The sequence below is a fragment of the Cupressus sempervirens genome, chromosome 11 (assembly GCF_028749045.1).
Source record: "Cupressus sempervirens isolate cs-2001-9-10 chromosome 11, ASM2874904v1, whole genome shotgun sequence".
Classification (NCBI taxonomy): Eukaryota; Viridiplantae; Streptophyta; class Pinopsida; order Cupressales; family Cupressaceae; genus Cupressus; species Cupressus sempervirens.
This window is the reverse complement of record NC_143128.1, coordinates 61,655,735-61,671,808: the sequence shown is the minus strand read 5'-3', so window position 1 is coordinate 61,671,808 and position 16,074 is coordinate 61,655,735.

Sequence of the window (16,074 nt, the reverse complement as noted above, 5' to 3'; positions counted from 1 at the left end):
TAATATTAAAAAAAGTTGAAAATAAATCTAAAATTTGAAATTAAAGAGCAACAAGTAACAAAATGATTATAGTACTATCACTTACTAAGTTGTTACTTCTTAGTGCTATCAACTATGAGTCATGACTGATAATGATAGCAATAGTAACAGCTTCATTTTGAGAAGATGACCCAGCTTCTAAGAATTTCTTTAGGGCGCTCCATTCTGCATCATTTGGAAGCTCCATTTGTTTGAGGTTGTAGCTAAATAGTTGTAACCTCATCAACAATAAATACTTCTAAGAGATATTTTTACATGAATTGAGGAATTTATCTACAACTTCATTCATTATTGACAGTGGTTTGATGCAACTTGCAATTCTTTTTGGAGTGGTTTCCTCAGGCAAGATGCCTAAATCATAATTCATGATGTCCTGCAACCTTTTCATGTAATTTTATTTTCCAATGAATATGCCATCTGAGTTAGCTAAATTTGGTAATCCAATAGTCAGCAAGTTCAATATGATTTTATTCATCTTCTTCAATTCTTTGGAAGCATATTTGAGAGCTTCACCTATTTTCGTTACTTGTTCATAATGGTGACCAACTTCAATGGTCATTATAGAGGCATTCAAGCAATTTTTTATTCCATGGTTTTCCAAATCCCTATCACTGGATATATTTACTTTACTCAAAATTTGGTTAGAAAGATTTTTTAAGGAATTGGGGAAGATTTGTCTTTTACCAAAAATATCACTTTTTACATTTTCAAAGACAAGTTTGATATTGCTATTTAAATCAAGTCATTCAAACAAACTATCAATGTTCTTCATTATTTTGTCCAAATTTTCTTGTTTGATAAGCTTAACCATGTTTATTATATTATCCTTCACATGATGGTCTTTGGAAGAGGTCACTCTATTTTCTACCATTACATTCTCCATCTTTTTCTTCATTTGAGACATCTCTCTTTCACTCTTTTTTTGTATTTCCTCTAATTGCCCTTGCCAATTAGTTTCTCTCTTCCTCTCATCCTCCAATTTCTTCTTCAAATCTTGGATTGTCTTTGTAGTAGTTACCTCCTTTTTCTTCTCATCCTTGAGTTTCCTTTTCAAATCATGGATTGTCTTTGCAATGGACTCCTCCTTTTTCTTCACATTGTCCAATTCCTTCTTCAAATCATGGAGTCTTTGAGTAGAGTTAGTAGACTCCTTTTTATTTGCATTCTCCAATAACTTTCTCAAATCGAATATTGTATTTGCAGCTAACTCCTCTTTTTTTGTTGCATTCTCCAATTCCCTCCTCATGTGGTGGATTGTGTTAGTGCTTGTAGTAGCACTAGAATCTATTTTATTTGCATTCTTCAATTCCTTCTCCAAATTACTGATAGTTTTTGTATTTGACTCCTCTTTTTGTTTCATATTCTCCAATTGCTTATTCAAATTTTTCATTATTTTTGCACTAGACTCCTCTTTTTTCTTCTCATTCCCCAATTCTTTTTGCAAATTAAAAATCATATTTTCCCTAGACACCGAATGTTTCTTTTCATTCTCTAATTCAGTCTTCAAAATATTATTTTCCTTGACAGCATAGTCTAGGTCAGTTTTCAATTTATTGTTGACCTGTGCACTACTCTCTAAAGACATGAACAAATATGCAGTAGAGGCTTGTTCATGCTGAAGTCTTTTTTTTCAATCATCCAATTCTTTGGTCAATTTTTTGAACTTGTTCATTCATCTTTTCTTGCTAGACAAGTGCCTCTGTAGGAGAAGATTTATTTATCTTGTTTTGCAATTCTTTAAACCTATTGTTTGTTGCTTTCTCCTTCACCTTCACATTATAAAGGTATGCCTATAACTTTTCTATTTGCATTGTAAGTCTTTTGTTTTCCCTCTCTGCTTTCAGAAGTGTAGAGTAGACCATTTTGTTGCTCTCTTTTGATATATTGATTTTGTCAATATTTTTCACCTTTGATAAATCCATTTGAAGACTAGTAACTTGTATATCATTAGGATTTATTACATTTTGTGGTGGATTATTATCTCTACCTAGGGGCATAATAGCCATGAAGTTCATCATTTCACTGTTTGGATCATATGTTAGAAATATTCTGTTAGTAGATCTCTGACATTCAACAACTACATCACTTTTCAAAGTCTTCATAATTTGCCTATTTCTTTCACTTGTCTATTCAAACTTTGATGCAAACTCATTCAAACTAAAATCTGGGTTTGCTAACACAATTAAGTGTTTGAAAGGTGAATTATCAGTTCTATCCTTGTGTGCTCCTCCAACTCCAGTTAAACTTACTCCACCTACAATTGTATTTTGAGGATTTCCAACAAATTGAAGATGACCCATTCCAAATCTTGGCATTTTAGGATTGTTTTCTAGGTTTTGTACAGAAGCTACTAGTGCATACATTGGTGAAGTAACCGCTGACATTGCTGGTGGTGTAAATGTCATAACATTTTTCTTTTTTACACAAGGTTCATCCATGCTAGTTTCAGTGCCAGTGCCAATGGGATCAACTACAACTAGATTCAAAGATTTAACAAATAATGTTTTGGGATGACCTTTAGAAGTAGAGGCATGATTTTTATTGCCCTTTCTAGATAAATCATCTTCATTCTCAGAGAGTCCAATGATTGGTTTACATCCTATTTTGGGTCGGTATGGTATTAGAACTGGATTCCAAATCCCTTCACCACTTGTACCAATGGACCCTATACCTACATAACCCATTTTTTGTATCATAGTTTCCCCTCTACTATATGTTTGTTTAACAGAATCACTCATTTGAAGTGTAACAATATCTTTTCCCTTGGTTGACCTGGAATCCTAAATACCTTGAATGTCAACATCAGACTGGAGGTCCTTCTACCTTTCATTATCACTGTCACTGCCAAAATCATATAGTACATTTGGATGCTCTTTATTCCAATAATTACTAAAAATTTCAAGCTCCTCAATTTCATCAAAACCAGATGATGTCTTTGGTTCACCCAAATTTTGCCTCATTTTCTAGAAATCAGTCATCTTGGTTTGACACCACATTTCAGCTTTGCATGCCTCTTTAATTTCTTTAGGCATAGACCTCTTTGAAGGTTGAGATGCTTTCTTGTAGAAATTTAAGTATGTCAAAGGCTCTGATTTGTGCAATGTCATAATTTGGGATTACAATTCTTGCATTGAAATATTATTCTCTGTTGCATGTTTCTCCATCTCTTTCTTAACCTCATCCCATGAATCCTTGTTTTTAAACTTTTATATCAATGGCATCTCATGAAGTTGATATTTGATCGAAGAGTTCCCATTGGCAATAAGTCTCATTTTTATTATGTTTAGTGGATCATAATTCTACTGACTGACAAAATCAAAGCCAAAAAAAGTTACCAAATGATTTGCCAGTTTGAAAGCCTTTTCTCTCAAATGTAAGGCTTCCAATTGCGAAAGGCAAGGAAGGAAATATCATTTTCTTTTGTTGTCCACTGAAAAGTTCATCTACACTCTCCATCTTTCATACATATTCCAATGCAAAAACCCTTTCTGTAACATGCATTGGAAGTTTGCAGGGTTCAGCCGCTGAACCGTAAAACCTTAAGACAATGTACTCTTCCATGAAGAACCAGTCAGCCAATTGAATCTAACTTCCCAATTGAATGCAATCTTTACAAGACACAAGCAATATAGGCACAAAAGTGTCTATATTTTTTGGTAAATAGGTGCCAAAAAGAAGTATACATAATGGTTGTAGTTTTTATTTGTAGCAGTCATCCTTATCTTCTGTGTCCACTCATATACTGGACTTGGAGTCTTTAATTTCTTCTAGGTTCTCTCATCAAGCTTATAGACCTCAATATCAAGCTTGTTGTTCTTTGTCTCAAATATTGGGCGATGCTTTGCTAAAATAAGGTAGCACAAGTAACTTTTGAACCTAAATGTCTTGGTCTTGCCTATAGTTGTACTTTGTTTAATCATCAATAATTATTGTTGCATAGATTCAACAATGTGCTGAACAAAATTATATCTTACATGTACCTACTCAATTGACTAACCTCAACAATGGATATTATAAATCATTTCAAGAACACTGGCCCTGACTTCCTTGTTGCTTTCCAATCCCAAACAAAATGATAACAAAGAAATAGTATTATGAACCCATGGTACAAAAATATCATACTGATAAGGAGGCTTATGGTCTATGTCCAGTGTAACACTAGTAGAACTACAGGACTCTGAGTTTATTAAACCCTTAATAAATGAATCTTGAAAAACTCTTTCCATTTTGTCATAAGCATGTGCTAGTTTATCCAAGTCAATGCACTCGTTAGAGATTTCTAGTTTAAACCCTAGCCCTAGGTCTAACAAAGTGAAAAATTTACTCTCGATTATGGATAAAATTTCCTCCTGAGTGTTTTGGTTTACAATTGCCTTTCTATTTTCATCATAATTTTGAGCACATAGCATTGCAATTTTAGGGCAAGGGAATACTTCAGGTACAGCGAGGTTTGTTAATCTAGTAACTAGAGCAGCTAGTTTATTTGTATGTGCACCAATATTGTTGTTATATTTTTAATAAATTCTCCCCTTCTGTGGATCTTTCCACTTATTAAACAATGAATGTCTAATTCTCATGATTCCTAAATCTCCATGGATAACAGGACCAAAAATATCATGACATTCATCGGTGAAACCTGGGGTTTGTAGCACTTGCCTAAGTTCTATAATGTGTTTCTTTTCCTTTATGCTTCCATTCGTACAGGAGGTTTTTGACTTTGTTTTGCCCATGCCTACTACTGGTTATTACACAAAATTCTTCTTCATGCCCTATTTAAAATAATTGTAAAGTGTAAATATAAGACAGTTAAAATCAAGATTTCAGTTGCTCCAAATTGAAACGAAAAAAGTTTTTAAAAAATCAAATACCCAGAATCGAGATTGGATAATTGGTGTTGTCATCTAATAGTCAAGTTTCACACTTTCTGTCTTTAGAACACAAAATAAAATTCTGTCAGTCTGAGAAAAATTGAAATTTGAAAACCCTACTGATGTATCAGACTCTAAAAAATAATGAACATATAGGGTAGGGTTAATATTTAAAAATAAAGTATTAAGTAATTAATGGTTTTAGGTACTTTATTAATAGTATGTACAATGTACATGTAAATGACATAAAGAGTCAAGGCTCAACAATTTAGTAATGTACATAACAATAATAAAAATTTAAAAAAAAGAAAAAAATTATTACATTGATATACATTTGAATAAAGTTGTTCATTTTAAATAAATTAATTAATAAAAATAGAACTTAATTATCGATGATTCGATATGATTTTCGGGTGAATTTGTGGAGTGATATCATCATGCGTCCATCAATGGTGACATCGTGACACTTGTCGAGGACATGTGTCAAATTATGAATGAATCTAGGCACTTGGGAGAGCATTTCCCAAATCGGCCTGAAATTCATCTCGAGCTGTTGATCTTTCTTTTAGTCAACAGTCAGGATTTCAATTTTTAGGTAGAATCTTGTAGCACACATGTCCCAATTTTGGGTTAATTTAATTATTGATATTCAATGAAGATATATTAAACTTTATAAAATAAAATTGGTGCAAGATATGAAACAAGTGCAAATAGTACTTGCCTTTGGTTTTTATATAAATCTAATTTAGATTTATTATAATATATAAGATCTTTTAATTAATAAAAATGTAATATAATTATTTTTTTTGTAAATTTGTAATGATGTTAATTTTAATTTTAATTTTATTCATAAATATATTATATAATCATTGATATATATGTCCTATGACATATATATCATATGGTTATAATTATATTATATTAATAATTATATTATATTAATAATTAAATTATATTATAAATAATTATATTATATAATAAATAATTATAAATAAAAAATAATGATATTTTTATAATAATAATAAATCTTAAATGATTATATAATATAAGTAATATTGTTTTTAAATGAATGACAAAAAACATATTATAATTTATAAAAAAATACATAATTACAATATAAAATATTACGCCAATGCACTTACATTAAAAAAATAAAAATGTTAATGAATCTCATTGAAAATGAAATATTTAGCTCTTAGCCCTAAGCCTAGTGGCTACTGGCAAGTACTAATAATTATTAATAAATTATAATGACAATAGTTTAATTTAAATAAAAAATTTTAAAAAAATTACAAATGTTATATTTTTATCCATATTTATTATTTAGTTTCAAAATAAAAAATGTAGTATAGTTTAATTATCTATAAATTATTAACATATATTGATAATTGTGATAATTGTTTATAAACATAATTATTAATAATAATATTAACTGAGTCTTCTGATTGGCAATGACCAGACACGTGTCAAGATTCTGGATGAATCTAGGCACATGGGATTTCAATTTTCGAGTAGAATCTTGTAGTACACATGTCCCAATTTTAGGTTAATTTAATTATTGATTAAAATATTTCAATTGATAAAAATGTAATATAATTATATTTTTTGTAATGATGTTAATTTGAATTGAAATTTTATTCATAAATATATTATAATAGTACATATATATCATATGGTTATAATTATATTATATTATAAATAATTATATTATATGTTCTATTATATAATAAATAATTATAAATATAAATAATAATATTTTTATAATAATAATAAATCTTAAATGATTATATAATATAAGTAATATTATTTTTAATTGAATGACAAAAAAAAAATTATAATTTATTAAAAAAATACATTATTACAATATAAAATATAAACCAATGCACTTACATTAAAAAAATAAAAATATTAACCGAGTCTTCCGATTGGCAATGACCGGACACGTGTCACGATTTTCGATGAATCTAGGCACATGGGAAAGCATTCCCCAAATCAGCCCGAAATTCATCTCTAGTCATCGATCCTTCTTTTATGCAATGGTTGAGATTTTGGCAGAACCTATTTTCGATCAAAAAAAATTATTATAATTGTTTTAATATATAAATAAAGGATTTCCTTTTCTATTATAGAATTGATTTTCTTTTCTATCATAACTATAAGCTTTTTATTGTAAAGATGATAGGAAAAATTCAAGGAAGATATATTGAATTTTATAAAATAAAATTGGTGCAAGATATCATGAACTAATAATAATGTAAATAAAATAATTACAATTTAAAAATATAATTGTAAATGCTATATTTTTATTCATATTTATTATTTAGCTTCAAAATTAAAACATAATATAGTTTAAAATGTGTTGAATGATGGGCACTCTCTCTGTTTTTGAATTAGCTAGAACATTGGAAGGCGAGAAATTGGTAGGGGAGAATCTGGCAGGAGGTACAGATCCAGGGGAAATCGCAAGAGGATCAAGAAAGAACAACAGCATAGATTGTTGTCTTCTGGCCAATGTGGACATTGGTAAGTGTGGGGTCCATGACCTTCCTTTGGATACTTCTTCTACTTTGTCGAGGCAGGCTCTTAAGAAGGAGAAAATCCCTTTGGATGGTGAATCTATTATGGAAAATATCTCAAAAGGGCAGAAGGTATCAGGCCAAAGGTCTTGGTCTTTCCTATTTGGAAAAAAACTCAATGCTAAATCATCTTTCTTGCCGGTGACTGCTAAATCTTGCTTGGAGAAAGGTGAGTTTCAAATCTTTATCCTAGATCCTTTAGTTGATTTTTCTGTGTCTTCCATGGATTTTACCCTGGTGGGGAAATTTTTAAGGGCAAGACTAGATTTAGAGTCACTAAGGAAAATGGTCAAATGGAAATGGGTTATTTGAGGAGAGGTAGATATAGCACCCATGTCAAATGGTTTCTTCTCGTTTATCTTCAACTGTAAGGAAGATTTGAATCTAGTTCTTTGTGGAGGACAGTGGTCTTTTGGAAAATGTTCACTCACTATGAAAAGATGGGAGCCTAATATGGATCTTTCAAATTCTTTTTTCTTAACAACCCCGATCTGGGCTCGTCTCCCTGGCCTCCCTTTGGAATTTTTGCATGAGGACATCTTTAAAGGTATTGCCAGTTCTTTTGGTGAATTGGTGGCTCTAGATCATGCTATGGCTACTAGAACTAAACTTCAAAGTGCTAGACTTTATGTTAAAGTGGTTGATTTGAACCATCTTCCAGATAAGGTGGAACTAATTTCTAAGCTTGGTAAAGAAACCCAAGAAATTATTTTTGAAGATCCCCCAAACTCTTGTTGTGCTTGAAAAAAATAGGGACATTTGGTTAAAAATTGTCCTTCCAAAAGTAAAAATTTCCCAAGCATTGAAAAGGAGGTGAAAAAGGCTAAAATCCAGCAAAAGAAAGTTTGGAAACCCAAAGTTTCTCATCCAAAAGAGCAAAAGAAAAATGTGGACTTAATAGCTCAACATGCTGAGACAGAAAAAGCTATTGAGAACATTCATGAGCAAGGGAATGTTTCTGAGCCAAATAATGAGGGAGTTAATATTGGAAAAGAAGGGAATGGATCTCAGCTTAAATCCATGGTTCTTGAACAAAGTATAGATGATCTGGTTGATTTAACAAAACAAATTGCTATTTACCAAAAGATGGAAGATCGGTTGGAAGATGTAGATGAGAAGATCTTGCTTGAGGAAGGAAAAATCTTGGTTGAATCTGGAATCCAACCTAAGGAGGGAGATTTACATGGCTCCCTATCTAGGCAGATTCAGGTGTTTGACCCATTAAGTTATCAGGATGATTTTGATACTTCTAGAGATGATCCTCTAATCCTAGAACTTTCAAAGGAAAAGGGAGTAAACTCAAAGCTTAAAACAAATCAAAGGAAAAAGGCTAAAAAAAGAGCAATATAGTTGTGAAGGGAGTAGAGACTAGAAGCAGTAAAATAGATCAGCAAACCAAAGAAAAACCACAGACATCTACCCTAAAAAAAATCTAGAAAAAGAGTGAATCAGCAACTCAAGGTAAAACTAGATGTTGGTACCTCGAGCCATCTTGGAAGAACCACTAAGAAAACTAGAGAGTTAGAGAGTATGTAGAATATTGTCGATGGTAGGCAAGCAACTATTCTAGATTTTACCCCTAAAAGATAGAAATGAAAATTATTTCCAATAATATTAGGGGGTTGAATAGTGTCCGTAAACTAGATGTAGTTAGGAATTTTGTTAGAGAACAGAAGCCAAATTTCCTTCTTTTTCAAGAAAGAAAGATGGATAAAGAGAAAGTTGTGCAGACTAAAGCCTTTAAAAATTATTCAATTAATGCTAGTATTTCAGAGGGTGCTTTAGGGGGAACATTGATGTTATGGAAGAAGAATTTTTATTTTGGAACAATTCTGTTTGCCAGTAAATATCTAATGACATCCAATATTACTAGTGTTGACCAAAAGGAGGGTTTCTATATTGTTAATATGTATGCTCCCAACATTAAGAACCTAAGGAAAAAGGTTTGGGATGCTATCTCCAATATTAAAAGTAATGATTATTCTGGACGATGTATAATTAAGGGAGATTTTAATGTTCCTCTCTATGATCATGAAAAAATGGGAGGTAATGCTACCTAGTTGGAGGGGAGATTGGACCTTATGGAGTTTATAAACAAAGAGGGTTTGATAGATATGGATTTTCAAGGAATCCAGTTTACTTGGAGTAATAAGAGAGTGGGTAATGATTATATCTAGGTGAGGTTAGACCGTGCTCTTATTTCTTCTGACTGGACTAAAGACTTTATTTGCAAGCTAGAAGCTTGTCAAAGAATTTGTTTGGATCATTTTCCTCTCATTTTCATTGTTGCAAAGATTAATTTTAAGAAGAATTTTCCTTTTAGATTTGAAAAGATGTGGATGCTGCACCTATTGTTTGAAAGTAAGATGGAAGAATGGTGGAGTATTGATATTGAAGGTACAGCTCTCTTTAGAGTTGCCTCTAAGCTTAAAAATATCAAAAAGGAAGTTAAAATTTGGAATAAAAACTGTTTTGGGAATATTTTTTAGAATAAAACTACTATGAAGGAGGAAATCCAAAAAATTTAGGACAAAATTCAGAAAGAAGGATATACTCCTGACCTTCTTTTAGAAGAAAATGAAAAGTTGGTCCAATATCATGACATCATTGCTAAAGAAGAACTCTATTGGAGACAAAGGTCTAGATTGATATGGTTGAGCGAAGGGGATAAAAATACCAAAAAAAATCATCTTTCCACCCTTAAACATATAGCAAAAACTCACATTTCACATCTAAAAAAGGGAGACTTAAATATTACTGAGGATAAGGACATTATGATTGAAATGGTGAGTTTCATCTCTTCTCTAATTACTGCTGACCCTAATATTAATTTGGATAATCAAGATGATTTCCTAAGAGTGATTCCTCCATTGGTTATGAAGGAACAAAATAAATTGTTAAGCTCAATTCCAAAGGATGAAGAAATATTTAAAGTTGTTTGCTCTCTTGGAGGAGACAAAGCCCCTGGTCCAGATGAGTTTCCTATGTTTTTCTTATAGAAACCTTGGAAACTTGTTGGAAAAGATGTTTGTGATGCTGTGAAGGAACTCTATGGATCAAAACAAATGTGAAAGGAAATAAATTCCACCTTCCTTTGCTTGATTCCTGAGAAAACTGGTGCCGACTCTCGTAATCAATTCAGACTGATCAGCCTTTGTAACTCTTTCTATTAAATTATCTCTAAAGTGCTCACTTCCAGATTGCTCCTGGTGACTCCTTCGATCATTGTTGATCAACAAAATGGCTTCATCCTAGGTACAAAAATTCTTAATTTTGTTATCTCTACTCATGAGAATATCCATTCCTTGTCATGTTCTAATAATCAAGGCTTTATTATGAAAGTTGACATAGCCAAGGCCTCTGATTGAGTTGATTGGGCTTTCCTCTCAAAAAAATTATATGCTTTTGGCTTTGACCAAAAGGTTGTTAGTGTCATTCTTTAGTTGATTTCAACTTCCTCTATTGCCATTTTGGTTAATGGTAGCTCTTCTCAATTTTTTTAATCCCTCCCGGGGTTTGAGACAAGGAGATCCTTTATCCCCCATTCTTTTTGTTATTATGGCTGACTATTTGGGGAGATATATTGGGGATTTGGTCCAAAAAGGAGTCATTAAGGGTTTGCAACCCTCTTCCCACCCTCTTATTTGTTCGCATGGTCAGTTTGTTGATGATACTATTTTTATGGGTAAATCTGAATTTAAGGAAGCTAGAAGTCTTAAGCAAGCCATTAATTTATATTCTTCAGCCTCAGGTCAATTGATTAATTGGGATAAAAGTGTTGTTTTCTTTTTCAATACCCCTATTCCTAGACAAAATAAAATTGCTAAGATCCTTGATTTTTCTATAAGGTCTCTCCCTTCAACCTATTTGGGTCTTCCTCTAGGCTTGAAAGTCCCTGATTCCTTTTAGGTTGATCTCATTAATAAAGTTAACAAGAAATTGGCAGGTTGAAAAGTAATCTTCTAAGTCAGGTAAGTAAATTAATTCTTCTCAAAGCTTGTCTCCAAAGCATACCTACTTATGCCTTGACCCTTTTCAGAATTCCTTTAAAATTTGCAGAGGCTATTGAAAAAATTCAAAGAAATTTTTATGGTCTAGCACTGAGGAAAAAAAGAAAATGCATTTAATTGCTTGGGATCAAGTTTGTAAGCCCTTCAGTGAAGGAGGATTAGGAATTAGGAAAATTAGAAATATGAATAAAGCTCTCTTGGCTAAACAAGGATGGAGAACTTATCATGATAACAAGGAATGGAGTACCATTTGGAAACATAAGTACATTTTCAATGTTAATTCTCTAGCTAATTTCTTGGTCAAACCCCTCACCATATGCAGTTTTGATTTTATATTCCAACTTCGAGAGGCCATATCTCAATCATCTGAACTCTAAATCAGATGCAATTTTTTTATTTTGGCTAGAATTTCCTAAAAAACATAGTGCTTCTATTATTTTCTAGTTTTGGTGCACAGATTTATCAAACATTTCAATTTTTTGTGACTAGACCTGTCCAATCCTACATTTTGTAACTTCAAATCCTCTATACAGGCTCATCTGGACACATTTATAGGTTCCATTTTTTTTGAAAGTGTATAATTTTTCATCTACTTTTCATATCTACAATTAGATTATAAGCTTGTGTAGATAGAAATACCACTTTTAGAAATAGGTCCTTTGCATTATATTGCTTCAAAATATTTGTATATATGAGCTACATTACAAAGTTTTAGATTTGTACTTCAAAAGGAAATTTTAAAAAGAAAAATTAGAAGTCCACTATAGCCCTAAATTGGCAAGAGGCTATTTTCATCACACTCAATATAAAATGCCAAATCATACATTAGGGGGGCTCATTGATTATTTTCACATTTTAAGGGGTGCATACATACATTAATCTCATTAAGTTATGTTTCACATGTCAGTTTGGTATAAGACCAAGGTTGACAAAGAGAAACTATCACAAATGGAGTGCTTTAATAATTGATCATCTAAGGAGAGAGCATAAGGAAGTATTTCTTTTTCTATGTTATAAAGAACTACCCTCTAATGATTTGAAATATTAAAATAATTATGTCAATCATTTTTTCAGTGTCAATGTTGAATTCTTTAAAGTCATTGGAAAGATCACTAAACCTTATGACATTTGGATGACTCTTGGAAAGCATATGGAGATCACATAGTTCCTCCATTTCCAGAGGACATTCTACCTCTAGTCACTCCAGTTATGGTCCCTACAACTCCAGTTGAGATCACACCTCCTAATACTCCTATTTATTCTACTAATCTAGCTCTAGCCATAGATGCTTCTGATTTAGTGTAGCAGGGAACACCATGTCTTCCTATTTTACCTTCATGGGATGACTTCCTTCCAGACATTGCAATGTTGTTTGTGGAATCTTACATTGAAGATGTGGGAGACATCATTGATGAAATCCATCTTCTCTCTATTGAGGAAACCTCTTCTTCACTTTTTGTGAGGGAACACTCTAACCCTCAACCACTTGATCTTTATTTCGAGACTGACCTGATTGTGGCTTCTTTACAACAATTGGAGGACTCTTTTACTTCAAAGGAGACACATCAATCTTTGGAGATTGCATTCCATATTAGTCTTCGGATATTGTATTCTAGATTCCTCAGACATCATATCTTCTGAGGATTATTCCTACTAGTTGGGGAGCATTCTCTACTACACCTATGGCACCACTTCTTCCCACAAGGAGGAACATCCTTCAACTTTCATGGTGCAGCTTCTTTAGTCATCAAGGAGCTTATTTCATGGGTGTGCATTCATCATTAAAGAGAGGCTACATTGCTTCTCTTCCTACATCTTCCTATTAGGATGCTTCATTACCTTTGGAGGTTGATTCAGTTTCTTACATGGACATGCTACCTTGTTTGCCAACTTCTGTTGGGCATCCACTAGATTGGCTTGTGGCATCTTCATTAATCAAGGACTTATCAAGATATGAGTAGACTTTAGAGGCAACATCCACATCATATTACATATGGATCCATCTTCCATATTCTTATCCATAGTGGGAAGCATACTTGCACCTATACTTGGTGTATCTTCTTCCTAAAGGGAGAAATATTATTTGTAGGCATTGGATCATCTTTTGTCTTCAACCACTCATCATCAAGTGATCTGTCACTAAGGGGGGCATTTCATGGAGGGATTCTCTATTGTATATGCATAATGTATGTACTAATGGGGGTTCTTGATTACTCCATCCATTCATGCATCTTCTTTTATTGTATTTATCTCTCTTTTTGGGGGAGGCTTTTTCACATGAGGTTTTCCCTCTTTCTCCATTATCAGAGAAATTGAATTTGTATATGGTACCTAACATGGCCTCGTAGTTGTCATGCCCAAACTACAAGGCAAAAACACACAATTTTTTTTTTAAAATAATAATTAAATTGCTCTAAGTTCGATATGGTTGTAATCACAGTTAGAGTAGAGGTTCTCTACCTCTCATCTTAAGTTTAAAATCTAGAGAAGGAATACATCGTTAAAATTTTGATGCTTTCGTTATTAGATTGATATCGATCATTAGCCACATTATTTTATTAACTTCTCAACAAGATATGAAAGTTATTTAAATAACATTCTAAAGAAGTTCGGGTTTTTAGATTAATTTGAAAATCTCTAATCAAATAAAATCTACATTTAAACTTATTTTAAATAGCCCATTAACCTTTAAGATTAAAACTACTTAATACTCAAAATTTAAATTAACATTAATACTAAAACTAACTAAATTTACATTTACAAAGTTAAACAAAACTATATTAAAATAACAACTAACTAAAATTATTAACAAATAAAAAAACATATACTAAAACTTAAAACTTTAATAAATTAAACTAACTTTAATGAAAAACTCTATAAAATGTAAAAAGAAATAAAACATACTAAAACTTTAATTAAAAACTATTACTAAACTATAAACTAACTTAAATTTAAAACTAACAACTAAAACATTTAACAAATAACAATTAAAAACTAACATAACATTAACACTAACCTACTTACTAACCACACCCCCCATACTAACACCTAACACTACCCCCTACACTCTACTCCCCTTGCGCTTCCCAAAGTCTAGCGTGCTGACCAACCAACTGACCCTGCGTCAGTCATGTCCCCCCCCCCTCCCCCCCTACCTATCTTGTCATGGTGAGGGCAAGTTGACGCCCAAGGAGAAAGGCAATTTTAATATAAACATATCAAATTTCTTAAAGCCTTCCCTAAATGCATAAGATGATGCGCACCAAACAAGATGATGGGGATGGGGTGATGTCACCCCATCATCATTACATTTTCTTTTAAAAAGATTTTTCCAAGTTATATAGGAGCTACGCCCAACAAGGGGATTGGGGAAAGCATTTAATACATAAAGTTTTATAGGTAGATATAAGATATCTAGGATATTAGATTATAAATATTTTATATTATGATTATATTATGTATTCTTTTTTTTTTAATGGTATTAATTCTCTTATGATATTCAAAATATAAAAGAATCTTAAAAGATTCTCTGTCACCAAAAAAAAGAATAAATTGGTTCCCATACAAAAATCAGAGAGTTTTTACTCTCTTGAGACACTTTTTTTTTGAAAATTTTTCTAAGCATAGATTTACAAAGCAATGTATTTTATTTTTAACGGTGTATATTTTTCAATGGATTTAAAACATAGAGTTAATAATTGTGTCACAATAATACATGATTAATTGATCTCCTAAACAAACTGGAATTTAAATATATCAACCATATCCATTTTTCTTTCCTTCACATAATTTTCATTTTTTTTAACATATAAAGAAACTTGAAAATTTTGCTTAAACTAAACCGTCACCATTCATCCTATTTTTGATGTGCATCCATATAATTGAAAATTAAGATTAAATCTCATGATAAGCAATATTACTCAATCACCATTTTATTGGCAAATCTGATTCAAAGGCTCAGCCAAGAAAGAACCAGAAAGAAAACTCGGCATCGTTGCCATTACAACAAAGTTTTGAAATACAAATTACATAGGATTCCAATTCCAAAATTTCAACAATTTAATTTAATTTCCTTCATGACCCTCATCAAGGGTTCCATATCAATTTTTGCAACACATTTCTAAGAACCGTGGAGGGAACAGAATATGATCAGGTGACAACAAGCATGACCAAGAGACAATCAAACATGCATATTCATACAAGGTTTTCACAATAGGATTCCCAATGAATAAAAACTAGGGAAAGGTGGATTCTTCCAATAGGAGAAGTCGGGCACAAAACCAAAATAGATGCCCAATCGGGGCTATAAATCAAGAACTTCTATTCTTCCATTTTAACATGTCATACTCATACAAGGTTTGTGTTGACAGGTAGGGGCCCATAACACCCTACCCTCTCTCCCTCTTCTCATCTTGAGAAGAGACTCTACACTGGTTGGAGTCCAACTAAAAAGACCTTTCCCAAAATTGGTCACTTCTACCCTATCCAAGGGTGAGTAATACCAAAACACCCATACAAAAAAACCTCAAAATTCAAACATAAACATGAAAAGAAAACATTCAAAAAACATGGTTTTCAAAT